Raw genomic sequence first — 18106 nt, forward strand, 5'->3', positions numbered from 1 at the left:
ACATTTTTTTATGTTAAGATCTTAACTGTACCTATTAATCACACCTTGATATACTTTAGTATTTCACATTCAGTTTTTTAAGATTTAACTATATTAATCACAACTGTACGTATTTCAGTACTTCACATTCAAGAGTTTTTTATTGAGATATCATACTTGATCAATTAACCTCGCCTCATTGTTTATGACATACGAGATTTGATATGACTTAACTGTATACAATCGATTATTATAACTGTTAATCGATTTGATTCATCACGATACTCAATAAGCAAACTACGTTGAAATACAACATTGTTTTAACATTAATATTACCGTTAATTATTAGCAAAATAAAAATAGAGGAATGATGAAAATTAATTAATTGAATAAGTAGATCGCTTTTTTATTGTTGTAAGATAAAAGAAGTTTTATTTAAATGTCTAATATTCGCGTAAGTGTCAGAAAACAATTGTTGTAAAATGTTTAAAGGCATAAATATAATGCGTAATACATCAATATCATATGTCTCCTTTTTTGGTGCTAGTCTAAAAAAACGAAAACGACAAAAATACTTACACACAAAAATAAAAATTCACAATTTTAAAAACACTTCACACAAAAAAACTGTCACTTTCTCACTAAGAAAAAAAAAGTAATAAAATATTTTTTTTATTTTATATTATTTTTATAGCGCGAGTATTATTAGACGCGCGCGCGCATCGTGTGTTTATAAATTATACGGCGCGAGTAGCGACTTGCAAGGCTTTTTGAAAGGGAATGCGCGAGCGACGGAAGTTATTTGTTTACATGAACTCATAGAAGGGATTTGTTATGATTTTTTTTACCGTTCACGTAGGTAAGGTACCTAGTTTTGTTTGGGTTTAGGTCATTGGTGACGTACCTATGATTGCATAAATGGAGAAATGGATTCGATTTTTAAATATCAGATGTTTGTGTTATATTTTTGGAAGTGCTTTTATAAATAAGATTTGATAAAAAAATTAATAAATAACGATGGTAATTTTAAATGTCCGTAAGTGTAATATTTTGTTAGGAATATTTTTTTAGAAGACACCTAGGTATTATTTTAAAGTAAAACTTTCCATTTTCTCATTTTTGTAAGGTTTTGGACTAATACAACTTTAAATATTTTCTTACTTTCGATTTCGTGAACACACATTGCTTGCCATAATATTTTCCCTTCATTTAGCGTCATGTTGTAGACGTGCTAAATGGGGGAATTTTAGAGAAATCCGAATTTATGAACAGAACATTTTGGATAACTTTTTTAAATTTTTAGTTGTGCATAATATGACTCAGACGGAATTCTCTCAAATAAATCAGTCACCTACTTATCTACAAGTAAGTTTGGAAATTTTCTGCAAATAATTATTACTGAATTTCATCTGAGGTCCCTTACCACCAAAAAATTTACGAACCAACTTTAATAACCATACCTAAGCATTTAAAGTGATTTATATTAAGATAGCCAATACATTAGAAAAAATATTAAATGATACATAAGATAAATACTCACTATCTCACATCATTAACTACCTCATTCAAAACAGTTTACAATTTCTCAATGACGCAATTAAAAACAAACTAGCGCGTTCTCTCATTTTGTTTATATACTTCAGTATGAGGCAAGGCAATGCGTGCGCGCAGCCATTTCGCCATACAATTGAATTGCAAACAAATCTCACTGAGACAGGTTGAATGCTTTAGTTATTGTAAACATAGGAAGTATATTTCGTTATTATAAAAGTACTCGGTAGCACCTGCAGTTTGTCTGGATTTTGAGGGATCTTGTATTCGAAGTTGCACCCGGATAAAATAATCCATAACCGTCTCCAGAGTATGACGGCTAACAAATAGGAATGTTAGTATAACGATTGACAGAGAGGAATGGAAGCAAATATATGTGCCGACCCCAAATAAAAATAGGGAACAGGGCATGCAGAAGAAGTCTTCAGAGTATTTTCTCTCTCTCAATTTCTTCAGTGGGAGTTCAGAAAATCTTACTATGAGGCCGTATGTTTTTTGTCCAGGTACGCGAAGTTGTTCCCATGAGATGTAGGTGGGTCCAATAGCAGAAGCTACTAATTTACCTATACATATAAAACAAATATATATTGCTTGTATTGACTTAAATCGTGCAACCCGCCCTAAGATTCACAATGAATTATTTTATATAATTAAATTATATTATCAGTGCAACACCATTCCCACGATTCACGGAAACAAACAGAAGTACACTATACACATGTGTATTCAGTATAATTGTTCAGAAACTCAATTATTTCCTTAATTAGAGTTTATGGTACTGCATTGATGATTAACGCGTCAGCGTCACGTTTTAATTAATGAAATCCCTACTGATTTTGTATTGCGGATGCTAGTTTGTATTATTAGGTACTCTTTTGGGCAAAAGTACTGAACTCAATGAGATGATTTTATGGTGGCAGAATACCAGAGTGGGGCTTAACAATAAGTTCTTAGAATAGAATAAAAGAATAGAATAGAATAGAATAATAGTTTATTTGCAACGGAATGTAGGTACAATATAAATACAGATGTTACAAAAATGCAATTGGCGATCCTTGTACATTCTACCTTAACTCAGGCATGCAAAAATAGAATCATTGATTAATTACAATAGGTTAACTACGTTAGTACATTAGGTTAATTACAATATTAAGATTGGATATTATGAAAGGTCTATTTTATCATTTATAAAGTCAGAGATGGAATAATAACATTTATTTAATAAGTAGGAAGTTAACTTTTTTTTAAAGATTGACATGGGTTCATTTTTAATGCTATCTGGTATTTTGTTAAATATAATTGGGCACATACCTAAAACACTTTTCTTATACAAAGCTGTCTTATGCTCATTAACACACAAGTTGTTGGTATATTGCCTTCTTAGTGGCCTTTTCCTATTTTCCTATTTTCTATTTTAACGACAATAAATACGGGAAACATTTGGTACTTTGTGAAACCGTCCGTCGGTACTTTTGTAAAAACTAAGTTTTATTTACTTGTATTTAACGAGTTTATTTGTCCGGGTAACTGGGGTGAACAGCTAAGATAGGCAGTTACTGCTTATAAGATACTGGTACTTAGCTGCATCCCGTTATATTGGAGGTCGACCCCTACGTAGTAGGGAAAAGGCTGGACAGATGATGACCTGACGAGTTTATTTAATACGGAAGATCCAAATTACCCAGCATGACTAATAAGCAAGGTGAACTGTTTAAGAAAATCCAATTCAATTAGTAATTGTTTGATTAGTGATTGACGTCATATAACATAACATCGCGGCTGTTTTACCTGAATGGGTAAACTATGAATGGTTTACCTTTGCTTGAATTTTATTTATGACACGAGCTGTTTCTCGTGGTTTCAGCCGCGAAAGTATAATAAGAGTAATACTTCAGCTCTGATAACATTAAGTTTTTTTAAATACTGTTACAACGACAAACGGGGAAACCTAATAAAATGAACTACATAAACAGTCACCCATCCACAGAAAAACATCCAACCATGTTACGGGAACCTCCTAAAACAGGAGAAATAAATGAACAAATAATTCAAAGAACTAACAAAGGATTGTAAGTATTTTACTTCTACACAGAAGTAGTAAAGGTAATTTTCTCTTTAAAATGATGGCTGTAGCATTGACACTAATCTCTTGGCACAATGATTATCTCTTCACAGGTTGATGGGTAGGCATTGTACTCAATTCTTGGGCCCAAGTACACCGACAACATAAACCACAGTTTTCTTAAAACCACTGTTTACTTGTGTGTGACATTTTGCGTTCAATTTTAAACAGTTGTTTTGAGATAAACGGACGTTTATATCGTCAGTGAACGGCGTGAAGGGCAACTTCACACCGTTCACTGATGATTGTCAAAAATGTTTAAATTATTTCAAATCCTATGGAAGAAAGAGATCCTGCTTATAATATAAAGGGTGTTTATATGTGTGTGCGTGTGTTTGCTAGGCACGTTTACTGAAGAAGGGATATATTATAGTTTGTAATACATTATAGTGCGATGTACCTATGTGTTTTTTATGAATATGTGTTTCGTCTTCAGTCCATAAAGTGAAAGCAAGATCAAAAGTCAGTCCTTCATATTTAAGGCGACGAATTGGTAAACAATAATTTCATAAACGGCACGCGCATCTAAGGCGCCAAAAGGGGACGGAGCGTCTGAGCGGGGCGAGGATTACAATAGGCGCGCTAGCTTATAACTAAAAGTCGTAAGCGACAAAATGGTTTTGTAATTTTATTATTCAGAAATGATAATTTGATAAAAATTCCTTCTACAATTTTAAAGAGTATGTATATACTCAACTACTAAAAAAGTTAAGAGGCTTAAATCGGTCCCGTTTGCCCATAATATGTGAATCTCTTTTTAAGAAGAGGTATGTTTGATATATTTTTCTCTGTTATAAAAGTTACCTAACTATGTTTTGAAATCTAACAAAATAAGGTTTATATGATGAACTTTCAGGTAACCAAGTTGTATTTTGATCCGTTTTGTATTTACTGAGAAAAATTGAGATCCTTGGCGCCAAAGTTTCCAATTCGTCCTCTTAAATAGTTGCCCTCTCAAAAATATATTATGCAAAACATTTCCTAGTATATAATTGGAGTAGAATTAATCAGGTGTATTATATCTGGTATTACTGCATTGCAATCTGTATTCGTTCCTTTCAATGTTTGGCCTTGTGTTTGTATGCTAGTCATCGAGTCACTGAGATGACTTACTTGCTGGAACTAAAAAGTGTTTGTTAATGGATGAAAACGTAATAAATAATCACGAAAATTTTACGGCTATGTCTACCATTAAATATAACAGTCATGCATCACAATAGTTAAGAGATGCCTCTAAATAGATGTTAAAATAATCGGGCTTAAAAACTACAGCCTCTACATGCTCATGTCTTCTTCTCGTTCTTAAACTGTTCGTTTTGATACCTAATTATATTTTATTATTTCTATAGTTTAAAAGATCGAAATTAGGTGATACTTTTTAATGTTTCTCGAGCTGAGCCCACAATCTATATGGATGGCGGACTATACATCTACCGTTGCATTTAATTACAATATACTATAGTTACGTAGGCTAATATATACCAAAACCGTGGCACATTATTTACAGTACACTATCTATTATTACATCGACCTGCTATCTATGTTTTGAAATACCTATCTGCATGTCGATTCTATAAAATATCACAACTCACTTCGACATCACTCTCACTTCGACTTCGATCTAAAGGTAGAATTCCGTGGACGCGACAATAGTCAACCTATGAAAATGTATGGCACCGTTGTCGAGGCCCGTGACAGTCGCGCGCGGCCGACGAATTTCGTAAGCTGCTCGCGGCATTGTCAAAAATTTAATTCTGGTTTTACTAAAATTCTATAGATGTTATTAAGCGCTAGACCATGTTGAGAAGCGTACGGCCGCGAGCGGCTCACGAAATTCGTCGTCCGCGCGCGACTGTCGCAGCCCTCGGCAGCGGTGCCATACATTTTCATAGGTTGACTTTTGTCGCGCGCGGCTGCGACAATCGCGACCCACGGAATTCTACCTTAAAGTTTCGTGATTGACATTGTCAAACTACACTAGCGCTACACTATCGAGCGTGTTGACAAGTTGAACTAAATCAAAGTCAAGATCTGTCAAAATCTGTCTATCTATAGGGGAGGTAGGGGAGAGATGGGCAGTTGGGAGACATGATCAAATCAGAATAAAAGGGGGGTCCTTTTATTCTGATTTCTGATCATAGTTTTGTTTTTTTTTTATTGGGTAGTTTACGTTACCGACTGGTAACGGTGTTCATCCATAGACTATCTGTCATTTCTGTGAGTTGTCAAGAACAAACACTCGTAAAAGTACTTAAATATTTTGTTGCGGTTTCGGATCGTTATAAAGAGAAAACTAATGAAAGGTATGTGTATTTTCTATTATTAATTATTGATTGTCAAAATCTCCAGTTACAATTATAGTAAGTCGATGCAATCCACACCTATTATACCTTTAGAAGAGAGTACTACAGCAATAGTTAATGGGCCCCACGTTTTTATTTTAGTCTAATATGACCGGGACCACCTACGTAGGTTGACAGGTAAGTAACTATTTTTTATTTTCTAGTTTTCAGTGCACATAAGATAAAACCGTTTAACTTAAAAGTTTTTTTACCGATTTTTTTTTCATAAACTAAGTCAAAAGTGTCCAATGCTCCCTATGGTAGGGAGGCTTGGACATACCATGTAATATATAATTTGTAAATTTTTGCTCTTCTTCGTCAGTGAAAATTTGTGAGGTTATAAATCTGCGCGAAAAATCCTTTATAGAATCTTGTTTCAGGTACCGTTGCCAACTTGATCTAGAGACTATTATATTTAAAATAGTGTTTAAATAAAGTTCTAAGTGTTTTAAAGTGATTAAGTGCCTACCTTTAACGATGGCTAGAATGTTTTTGCTTAAATCTTTATTAGAAGAAGCTCATGCTTTAGATAATTTAGAAAAGCGTCAACAATCTGCTAGAATTCGTAGTTTATCTTTATTAACTCGCGATGATGACTATGTGAGCATATATAGATTGTCAAAGGAGCTAATTGACCAACTGGAGTCTGATTTACTGCCCCTGATAAAGCCCACAAAACGTCGAGGCAAAGGACTTACAACTCGTGTAAAAGTAAGTATTGACACAGTTTATAGTTGAAAAATTGTAATCAAGCACACAATAATAAGAAAAACACTTAGTTCTTAATAAGGAGTATTCCCTTTATGTGGTTTCCCCGCCAGCTGATATGTTTTCAAAAGACTCTGTACTTCAGTTATAATATTGGTATTCTCTTAAGCATGAAAATAACCAAATTGGTCTCAATTTTGTTTTCACTAAATCCAGATAAAGTAGGTATTACATTTTTTATTGATTTATTGTTTCACAGATACTATGTTACTTTATCATTCTTGGCTAGTGGCGGTTACCAGAAGGTTATTAAAGAGGGCATCAGAACTTATTTATCGCAACCGTCTGCATCTCGTTGCATAAATGAAGTAGTGGAAGCTCTGAACAATCCGGCCGTAGTAAAAAAATATATAAGGTTTCCTCAAAATCAGCAAAAAAGGCAAATTGGCGCTGTCAGTATTTTTTTTCGTAGGGTAAGCATAGATTATATTCACAGCACGAATTTAGAGATTTCTGTTTATTTTATACTTAAAAGCTGCCTCAAATTCCTTACAATAACAAATTATAACTAAAACATCATATTTAGCTAAAATTCTGTGTCAAAACTGATAAAATTAACTGATAAATTTTTAGGAAAGCTCTTTCATTATATCTAGCCGAATATAAGAAATGGCAATAAAAGTTGATAATGATCTGTAAAATCTGATTTTTTATGCAATAAATTGTGAAAAAGTGCCCATCCCTCCCCTACCTCCCCTAAAGTATGAAATGACATTACGAATCGAAGTGAAATGCGAGTTGTTGATCGAGTTTTATAGAATCCCAGTACTGGGCCCTAAACGTGACTGTACGAGTTAGCTATAAACTGTCTAGGTCTTGATAATATTGTATCTATATACGTATCTACATAGGACACTAGCACAATAAACTAGTATTTCAGCTTTGTATTAAGGATTACTTAAAAGGTATAAAGGATTTATTTTTAGGTTTTCATTTAACTCGCTGATTTCGGTATTTGTGGTAACTTAATGTTCATTGGCTAACTTCAGAGATGTAATGTTAGTTGGCGCAAACTATGTATCTACTTTGTCTTAGAGACAAAAACTCGGAAATGCAATTTTTGCTCAATTTTTTATAGCACCATGAGGAAGGAAGCGTCTCAAAGAACTTCCTATTCCTTTCTCCTGAAAAGTTAAGTTTTTACACTTACGAGGTTATCGCCCAAAGACACTAGTGTATCGTAAAAACTACGAGCACTGTAATTTGTTAATCAACTAAATGTATTGAGGCTAAGACCTGCAATTATTTAATCTAGACTAATACCTTTAATTGCTCTTTGAGCTAAAACGTTTATTGTCGTACTTACAATGGCTTTACGTTTTATCTTCATTTGCTGTAAGTGTAATGGGTACCTTTATTTATTTATTTAAAAAGTACTGCCACATCACAAACATTTAACATTTGATAACTTAAAATACTTTTTTAGTTTATGGCCTGATGCATGTGACAATAATGGCGTACATAACATTCGCAATTCATCGGCTCAAAGATAGAATACAATAATAAACCTTAACTTCTTCTTATTTATAATCCCTTAGAACGTGTTGTGTTCTTTCTAATCACAATCTGGATTTTAAGTTTTTGATGCAGATTTGCCAGTCTAACCAGATGTGCCTTAGTACTAATATTTTACATGAGCCGTCCATCCAGTTCCCTAGGTAACCAATCTGATAAATGACAGGCAACGTTCTGGAACTCATTATGACATACATGATCACCCACCCACGAAGCGACTGCACCAAGTGATACTTAACCTCATGATCAATTGACTCTTGACTCAGTTACTTAGCCAAACATTTTTCACAAGAATTTCACAAAAAAAATGTTTAAATAGATTTGCATAGAAAAACTTATGTCGAAACAAACTCTAGTGAGGTAAGGTGAATGACCTGAAATTGCTGTTAAGATTAAGCAACAAATTGTGGTATAGAGAATAATAGAACCCGCGAAACAGTTTTGGCCTTACTACAAAAACTTAAACCCCTGTTTTACACTTGTCTAAAAAAATTTTGGCTGCAAAATGAACCGTATGTCAACGTCATAATTTGACATTTTTTTAGACAAGGCATAAACTGACGTTTAAGGGCCTTACTACAAAAACTTTAAACCCTGTTTTACACTTGTCTAATAAAATTTTGGCTGCAAAATGAACCATATGTCAACGTCATAATTTGACATTTTTTTAGACAAGGCATAAACTGACGTTTAAAAGTTTTTGTGGTAAGACGGTAAAAGTTTTTGTGGTAAGACGGTTTATGTTTTAGTGATGTGAAATTTGTTAGGAGAAGGTAATATATTGGTATATTATATACCAATATATAACTTATTAGCTTATTAGCTTTGTGAAATTGCAATTTTCATAGTACCTCCTCGCATTTTGCAGGTAGGTACACTTAGAGGCAAAAGAATGTGGGTCATGTGACTTACAACTAAAAGTTATTTTTTTCAAATTCTTCATCAGTTTTGGCCTTGTTGGTGAAACTGAGTAAATAAATTGTATTTATTGCTAAGATATAAAGTTATCTTAATTTATAAATCGCGCTGGCAGAGGAAGTTATAAACAAAATAATCACGCGATTTCAATCGAATTTATGTACGATATTTTTTTATTTCATTCAAGTGTAAATATTCGGATCTTTGTCCCAGTTAAATTCCAATTAGATTAATGTATGTTACACAATACCACTTCACCAAATAGTTCGAATCCGCCATCTTTGACACTAATTCGTTATTCATCAGTTACAAAACATGTAACTACATTCTCTTACGTAAAGTCAAATTACATATTCTGAGATTATTATATACATTTGTATGAAGCCGTGTATGTTATGCAATGTCTAGACATGCATTGATGTTCTGTGATGTAGCATACATTATTATTTGCAGGTGCTTCAATTGAAATAAAATTTTTCAGGTATGTTTTCTTTGTATTTTATTTTTAAGAGGCAGGCTGCAAACTTAGTCAGCTGATGGTTAAATCGATCTCTCAAATCAATATTTAAATGAATGCTAGTGTGCACATTACATGGATTTATGGTATGCTATATAAGACATAACATTGCGCATCGGGCTAACTCTCGGCCGACAGTTTCGTTTTTAGTCTGCGGGAGCTATTAAAAAGACAAGTTACCGATATCCGCTTAGTTGTCGTAGCAAATACAAATAAAACCGGCCAAGTGCGAGTCGGACTCGCGCAGCGAGGGTTCCGTACAAATCCTGTATAGACAAAAAGTGAGTTTCGCGCCAACCGTTAAGTTTAGAACAATCTTAGTTATGGTAACTTCGTGAGAGTCAAAATAGTTAATATTTTTTATTTTATAATATAACTAAAATAGTAGGCCAGTACCTTGTAAAAGTTATTTTATCAAAGTTATTTATATACAACATTTTATAGTCATCATTCAGAAATTTGATTGAAAATAACTAATTATGTCTTAAAGGTCATTGGGCATATCTGACCCGCTTTGTAAAAAGTGGCGGACATGAATCAAAGTAGTTTTAAATCGTGGAGAATGGTATGACGTTTCTTTGAATATAATATTTTATTAAAATTCCATGGAGACGAATGTCCAGGATCGTTTGAAAAATATAAAAGACAAGCAGTTTCAGAGGATTGTACAGGTTGCAATGCTAGTTTTTATTGTTAAAGAATTTTCATAAAGAAGGAAGATGCCAATTCGGATGACCAGGATCTGATGAGGATCTGGAAACCCTGAGAAATCGAGGGCAACTCTTGAATATTGTAGGCACGCATCGAGTCATAACCAGACATGTGAGTGTATTTTTGAGGGTACTGGTAAACAGTGAAGGTTTGGAGCTGATTTGATTATGGAGACTACAAAGAGTCGAGGGAACTCCTGAACGGTATGTTGCAACTACCACGTGTTTGGGTTTATTTTATTCGTATTGGCGAAGACTTTCCACATAGATAGGTTTGACTGCCATTATGGGATCGATAGCAAAGATCAGATATAGTTATGGGAACTCCTTTACAATTTATAACGTAACCTTGTGTTGGAGCTTATTTTATTTTAGGCGACGAGAATTCACTACTAACTTGGGTTAAAGCAGCCATTGCAGGAATGGGATCTTTTATTTTTGAGGGATTAATGACCTAACGAGCCCCAGTTTCAGGTTTTTTTCGAAACCGCCTGACGACTTGTAGCTGTCGAATTGTAACAACGACCTCTAGAGAGTAGGATTCGGGGCTGCTGGCTTTACGTTTCTAGAGCCTTGACAAAAGTATTCTGTCCCTTTCTTTGTTTTATAAAGTCGGTTTTATTTTGTAGCATTTTACAAACAAATCCAACTTCAAACATATAAAAAAGCAACAAGAAAACAAAAGCAAGAAAGAAATTAAAAAGATGTTAGGTGCATCGGTCTAGAAGTCGGTGTCTAGAGGATGCATCTATATTTATTTAACCACCGAGATCTAGACCGATGCATATAAACAGTTTTCTTGTTGTTTTTAGAAGTTGTTTTTTTTTTGTAAAAAGTTTTTATTTTTAACTTTTGTGAAAATTTCTCGTCAATACGAATAATATAAACACGACGTAACTAAAAACATACCGTTAAGGAGTTCTCTCGACTTTCTCACGTCTCCATCATCAGGTAAGCTCTAAACCTTCACTGTTTGATAGTATCACCAGACATACATCTGAGAATCAAGTTTAAATCCTATACATGCCTACAATTTCTGATAGTTGCCCTCGATTTCTCAGGATTTCCATCATCAGATCCTGACCTGATGACAATGGAAATAAACGGCGAGTATACTCTTTCACTACAAAGAAATGATTTCTCAAATCCGTCACACGTGGTCGTTTAAATTCCCCATTGAAATGAGGAAAATATTTGATGTTTACACCTGATTTTCTCTAGATTCCCATGGTTCACATTGATGCGATTAATGCCATAGTAAATCAGAGCCTTTATCATTATACTGTGCTATATTTCGTTCGTATCCGCCATGGGTATGGTTTCCATACTAAGGTGCCCAATGACCTTTATATATTTAAGAAGTGTTTGATATGAATTTCACTTTTTATCAAAACTTTAATATCTCTACGCGTTCATGTGAAAAAGGGTAAGTAGTAAGTTTATAATTATTAAAAAAATATTTTATGTCATGTAAGCAAAAATAATATTATTTTAATATTTTATGTAACTTCAAATTTATCATTTTCGTAATTTTTCCTTTATCTGTACTATATAACGTTGCTTCGTGCCGAATTTCAAGATTCTGAGTTCACGGGAAGTACCTTGTAGGTTTTGATTCCCTAGCGTGTGACGGAAATTCGTCTAAGGTGTCGGTAAAACTGCTGTATCTTTTGATCGCGTTAACTTAGAAGTTTGATTTTTTCATTGCTTAAAGGGACAATAGACCTAGGTATTTGGTATAAATTTCAATTTGGTACCTTTATTCGTTCGTGAGAAATAAGGTAGTAAGTTTCATTTTATTAAAATATTTTTATTATATTATATAACAAAAAAAATGAGATTTTCGCAATTTTTCCTATATTTGCATTATATGACAATGCTTCATGCCAAATTTCAAGATTCTGAGTTTACGGGAAGTACCCTGTAGGTTTTGATTCCTTTGCGAGTATCGAAAATTTGTTGAAAATATCGACATAATCGGTTGTATCTTTTGATTGGCTTGGCTTAGAAGTTTGATATTTTCACAGCTTAAAGGGACAATAGACCCGAGTATTTCATGTGAATTTCAGCTTGATTCGTTCACGCGTTCTTAAGATAAAGGGTCTTGACAGACAGACAGACAGACAGACAGACAGACGGACAACAAAGTGATCCTATAAGGGTTCCGTTTTTTCCTTTCGAGGTACGGAACCCTAAAAATAATATATGTTCCAGATTTTTATTTGCTTCTTAACTATGGTTTTGGTTGAAGACCAACCACACACTTGTACAGGCGACCTCAATTTTTAGATCCATTTTTTTTTACTTTTTATCTAAGGACCAACTGTTTGACAGATCTTAAGAGCATCGACTTGAAACTTTGGCCTTTTGAGGTGAGTCGGCCATTTCAACGACGTGGAAGAATTAAGAAAACGACCAAAAAGCTTTCATAGTATTTTATTAACTTGGTTTAGTTATACTTAAGAACTAGTGTTAAAATTAATGATATCACATTTCAATTTCACAATCATATAAACTAATTTTATGTTATATTAAAATTACATGTTTATTGTACTCGAAGTTATCTTATTCGTTACATTTCCAGGACGGATTAATTGGACGAAAGTTTTTTAAGGCTCATTTATTTATTTACCTCATGTAGCTAATTTTCATTGGTGAATTTTATAGAAGCACTATATTAGTTATTTAATGGTTTGAAAGGATTTTGTTCTAATGTTGTTCAAGTATATTTTGTTCTTTCGATAAAATGTATTTGTTTCAGAACATTGAATCTTCAAAAGTTTAAATTGTTATTTAGAAATGACATGCAGTCCTCATCTATTGAGCAATCCATATAAACACCAGCTTAAACTATTCTTAGTTTTCAGAGTTAATGCAAATAAGGCGTAACAGGGAATATTAAATACGTATAAGAAGATTAGTTTCTCTTAACTTTAGTCATAAAATTAAAACATGGCATTTATTCTATTGTAAGATTATTGGTAACACATTCATGAACGAAAAGTTCTTATAAGAAGCAGACGGAGAAAAAATAATTATTCAAAAGAACTTTTTAAGAGGACGAATTGGAATTTTTGGCGCCAAGGATCTCAATTTTTCTCAGTAAATACAAAACGGATCAAAATACAACTTGGTTACCTGAAAGTTCATGATATAAACCTTATTTTGTTAGACGTCAAAACATGATTAGGTAACTTTTATAACAGAGAAAAATATATCAAACATACCTCTTTTTAAAAAGAGATTCACATATTATGGGCAAACGGAACCGATTTAAGCCTCTTAACTTTTTTAGTAGTTGAGTATATACATACTCTTTAAAATTGTAGAAGGAATTTTTATCAAATTATCATTTCTAAATAATAAAATTACAAAACCATTTTGTCGCTTACGACTTTTAGTTATAAGCTAGCGCGCGTATTGTTATCCTCGCCCCGCTCAGACGCTCCGACCCCTTTTTAACCCCCGACGCAAAAACGACGGGGTGTTATAAGTTTGACGTGTCTGTGTGTGTGTGTGTGTGTGTGTGTGTGTGTATGTGGCATCGTAGCTCCCAAACGGATGATCCGATTGTAATGCGGTTTTTTTGTTTAAAAGGAGTGTCATTCGGGAGTGTTCTTAGCTATGTTTGGTGGAAATCGGTTCAGGTCTTCAAGGTCATCAGCTCGTTTGTTAGGTGTGAGAAGAATGTTACACGCTCAGTTTACTTGCAAGCATGTGTGGGATCTGAAATTTGAAACACTAATGTCTTCTGGAACCACCGAGCTGGTCTGCTGTTAGGGCACGAAGGTAGGAGACGTAACCCTGAACTGCCTTTTAGTAAACCCATCGAGTTTGGGCTCGTTGAATTTGTCTTGACTAGTTCTCTTCAATTGACGAGAACCTGATACTGGAAATGGGATGTGGCGGATGAAACCCTGGAATGCCGGAATGAAACGGATAAACCGATTTATATCTTCGCTGAAAATCTAGAATGACCAAAGGTTTATGTTTCCTCAATCTATGCAATTCTCCCAGAGCCAGTATGTTATGAGGATTGTTAAACAGCATCCTTTGTCCGAGATCGCATAGAGCGACCCCATCTTAAAATAAAAGAAATTAACTGAAAGAAGAAAAAATTAAGGAGCTCCTTCAAAAAGCATGAAATAAAATTAAATTATAAATTTGAAAAAACCCCCGACCCAAAAAAAGTACGCAATTAGTATGACAAAAGGTTAAAAACGCTAAACCCTATAAAAAGCAAAAAATAACTTTTAATACTACGTAAGTACCAACTAAAGCATGTCAGACTAAATTAAATTTTGACGTGTCGGGGGACCGCTTTTTACCTTCAAAAATACTTACATAAATCAAATGATACCTAGACAGAGTGTCTTTGGTTAGCACGTGTGCCTAGAATTTTCAGCTGTTTTAAGTGTTTTGGTGAACTTTTGTGACTTAGTTTTGTGTTTGTGTGTTGTCTTTTTGTTTGTTACCAGTGGTGTGTTGTTATTTCGGTAACTAACCAGTTTTTTGCAAGCATAATGGATCAAAATAAACCCCCCGATCCCGATCCTCCCGACATCTCTGCATATGCTCCACTTTCCCCCAACTATCCGCTTTCCCAACTCGCTGATGTTGCTTGCAGCATCGCGGACTCCCAGACCCTATCAACCTCGAATACCAGGAAACGCTCCGGAGATGATGCCAACATTGGCGTGTCAACCCCGCCATCAAAACAACAAAGAAACCTAGTTGGCCGCAGCAGGTACTCTGCTACTGATAAGGCACCTTTTATCGTTCATGTCTCTCGATTGGAGCCCCAGCCTAACGCCGGTACCTCTCTACACCCTGTTACTTTCGGAATATTCCTACAAAAACATAACATTACCAATGTTGTCCGTGATGGTGTTAAAAAAGTTGGTAGGAACCGTGTGTCTGTAGAGTTTAAATCCCCTCAGGATGCAAACTCATTTATTATCAACAGCATTTTACATAAGAACTGCTATGTTGCCTCTATCCCCACTTTTAATATAACTAGGATGGGTGTTGTGACTGGTGTTCCCACAGATTTAAATGAAGAGGAAGCCCAAAAATACTTGCAGGTCCCTTCAGGTTGTGGTGAAATCCTGAAAGTTCGTCGCATAAGCAGGAAAGTAGTTATTGATGGAGTGACTGTATTCAAGGCAACAGAGACATGTGTACTTACCTTTGATGGCCAAGTATTACCTCAAAGAGTATTTTGTTGTTACACCTCCCTTCCGGTTCAGCAATATGTTTATCCCACCATCCAGTGCCGTAAGTGCTGCAGGTTTGGTCATGTGGAACTAGTGTGTCGGTCCAAGCCTCGCTGCAGTAAGTGCGGCCATGATCACCCTGGTGATGGTTGCAGCACTTCTGAGGCGGAGGCATTCTGTGTGCTCTGCTCGGGGAATCATTTTGCAAATAGCAAATCATGCCCCGAGTTGGGTAGACAGAAGGCCATTAAGACGGTTATGGCTGAGAAGTCCCTTTCATATGCTGAAGCTAGCAAATCTGTCCCACTTACTTCTCGCAATTATGCTAATGCTGCAAAAGCTATTCCCGTCCCCACTCAGTCATACCGCAAAACTGTTTTCCTTAAGCCAAAGACCCATGCCCCTCTATCTCCCTCTTATGATAAAGCTGCCCATCAGCAGATTATTAACTCCCCTGCACCTTCACAGCCTGATGGCTGCGCTCTGAATAACCCATTCATTGATAGTAATGTTTCCTCAATAATAGATATACTTATTAAACTTCTTTCTACAATTCTATCCACCAATAATACCCAATTACCGTCCAACGTTGCCTACCAACTAACTAACCTTTTATCAAATATTAGAAATGGCGCCTCGCCAAGTATTCCTTCAATGGAATGTGAGGAGCGTGTGGCATAAAAAGCACGACCTCATATTCCTCCTCAATAAATTCAAGCCTCTGGCTTGCTCTGTAGCTGAGACTTGGCTCACCCCGAGTCTCAGTTTTAATATACCACTATTTAATATTCTCAGATGTGACAGATCTGATGGCTATGGAGGGTCGGCTCTCCTTGTTAATAATCGTGTCCCCCTCTCCACCTTGACTCTTCCGGTTCTGGATGGTGATATGAATATAGTTGCGTGTAGAATTGAGGGTATCACTGTTTTATCCGTGTATATTTCCCATCCTCAGCGTAGGTTTTTAACCACCATTAGGGACATTTTGAATAACATAGTGGGACCTGTGCTCGTCATGGGTGACTTCAACTGTCACCACTTTAGATGGGGTTCCAATCGTTGTGATTCGTTTGGGGAAGGTTTAGTAGAAATCTTGGATGATTTTGACCTTTGCATCTTAAATGATGGTAGCCCTACTCGTAGATCCCTTCCAGGACAGCAAAAGAGTTGTGTAGACCTCACATTCTGTTCAGTAGAGTTGGCGGCATCAATTCATTGGGAATGTACTACTCTGACGCATGGTAGCGACCATTACCCCATTGTTGTAACTTTAATTAATAAAACCTTTTTAGAGAAAACGTCTCCTCCACTATTGAAGTACAACTTGTCCAAACCTGATTGGTCGAGGTTTGCATCTTTACTGGAGGAGAAAATTAGTATGCTTCCAAATTTAACTTCAAGTTTTCAAGATTCTTCTGGTCACTGCCATGCTAAGAGCTGCTACGATGGCTTTATCTCGGCCATTACCTCAAGCGCAGACTCTACCTTTCCGTTGCGCAACTGTGCCAGAAATAAAATCCCGTCACCCCCGTGGTGGGATCAAGAATGCACATCGGTTATTAAAGAAAGAAAAGAGGCCGAAAAACAGTACAATGATGCGATGAATAGCGACAATCTTATACGGTACAGACGAGTGTTAGCTCAATCTCGGCGGCTTCTTCGCAAGAAGAAACGCCGCGGTTGGGTTAAGTTTTGCACTTCTCTATCCCCTTCCACTCCCATTTCAGCAGTTTGGAAGAGCATTAATCGTTTCAGGCGAGGCTGCTCCCCATCTATCTCTTCCCCTATCTCGAGAGAAACTGCTGAATCCTTTTTTGACAAAATAGCTCCAGCCTATGTTCCTTCTTCCTCAGAACTTCTGCTCCCGCCTGTAAATATTGTGGATGATCCTATGAATGAACCATTTTCGTTAGAGGAACTTGATACGGTATTACGTCATGTTAGGGATTCCGCCCCAGGCATAGACGGCATACCGTACTCATTTGCAGTTCATTTTGGTTTTGAAGCAAAAAAATATTTTTTAGGAATAATAAATTATTGCTATCAATTTGGTTGGGTTCCTGAACAGTGGAAAGCTCAGATAGTAATTCCCCTTTTGAAGCCCGGCAAGACTGCTGATGATCCGAATGGCCTTAGACCAATTGCTTTGTCCTCAGTGTTGGCCAAGATATTGGAACATTTAATTAAAAATAGACTTGAGTGGTTGGTGGAGTCTAGGGATCTACTGCCGAGTAGTCAGTTTGGCTTTAGAAAGGGGCTTAGCACCATGGACAGTGTGGCAATTTTGGTTACTGATATCCGTACAGCCTTTTCCAAAAATGAATCCGCTGTAGCCACTTTCCTTGACATCTCTTCCGCATACGACAGCGTCCTTCTTCCAGTTCTCAGGCAAAAATTGCAACAGCTGAGGATTCCGGGTAAGATGGTACAATGTATATGCGCACTCCTCATGTCTCGCTCTTTGATGC

At 35.6% G+C, this 18106-nt stretch overlaps 1 protein-coding gene across 1 annotated transcript in view; it reads right to left on the reverse strand.

The window, feature by feature from the left end:
- LOC124632584 (proton-coupled amino acid transporter-like protein CG1139) overlaps window positions 1–573 on the reverse strand; it is a 60724-nt gene extending 60151 nt beyond the window's left edge. Inside the window, exon 1 of the mRNA XM_047167470.1 lies at window positions 559–573. The gene's annotated coding sequence lies outside the window, so the exon portion shown is untranslated. The remainder of the gene's footprint in view (window positions 1–558) is intronic.
- Window positions 574–18106: the final 17533 nt, after the last annotated feature.

The sequence above is a fragment of the Helicoverpa zea genome, chromosome 8 (genome assembly GCF_022581195.2).
Source record: "Helicoverpa zea isolate HzStark_Cry1AcR chromosome 8, ilHelZeax1.1, whole genome shotgun sequence".
Taxonomy (NCBI): Eukaryota; Metazoa; Arthropoda; class Insecta; order Lepidoptera; family Noctuidae; genus Helicoverpa; species Helicoverpa zea.